Source organism: Sinocyclocheilus grahami, unplaced genomic scaffold (assembly GCF_001515645.1).
Source record: "Sinocyclocheilus grahami isolate Dianchi unplaced genomic scaffold, SAMN03320097.WGS_v1.1 scaffold210.1, whole genome shotgun sequence".
In the NCBI taxonomy this organism is placed as follows: Eukaryota; Metazoa; Chordata; class Actinopteri; order Cypriniformes; family Cyprinidae; genus Sinocyclocheilus; species Sinocyclocheilus grahami.
Window position 1 is genome coordinate 397945 of NW_015505389.1, and position 853 is coordinate 398797.

The window sequence follows — 853 nt, forward strand, 5'->3', positions numbered from 1 at the left end:
CCGTCCATCCGTCCATCCATCCATCCATCCATCCATCCGTCCGTCCATCCATCCATCCACTCACTCGCAAGTGCTCGGCATACTATAAAATGCCTTCGAGAAGGGGAATATTGGACTCATGCTTTTAGGTTCTCGCAAGGCTGGAGACCAATCCTCATTATTTAGTTGACTGAACAACAAAGAGAAAATGAAATGATTTCTAAGTCATGAAGATGCCCCCGGCGAATCCGCATCTGAGTCACACAGGTGAGAACTTTATGATATCAGCCACAGAAATGAGGATAAATGCAAATAGAAATAGTCCATCTACATATTTTAGTTTGTGAAATATATGCAATTATTTAATAAAATGAATATCTCCTGCATAAAAAAAATAACAATAAGCTTTTTGTTACATAAATACATCTTATTAAATATATTTCCCTCCATGCTTCAGGTTTTGCAGATTGATGTAATTGTAAATCGCTGAGTGTGAATGGTGTTTGACGCAATTCACATTCATTACGCGCTGGCGTCAGAGATCAATTAAATGCCATTTACACGGCTCAGCGTCTCATTGTTCTCCTGGTTTCTGCTTGAGGTGTGAGAACAATCAGACCCTGCGGACATGTGCGCTTCATGAAGCCCAAACCAGAACTGCTGTCATCTTTGAGCATTGTTAACATCATTAGCTATAGAGACATATTAACCGATGAGTTAATTTCCTGCCTTTTAGTATTTAAAAAAAAAAAAGTTGGCACAGATAGGTTCCAGCAAATAGCCTTGTATTTGTGAGTCTTCGACTTCTTTAAGACGCATCTACTTTGGGTTGCACGCAAATATCATGCTATTTTGAAAATTAGTAGGCTACACA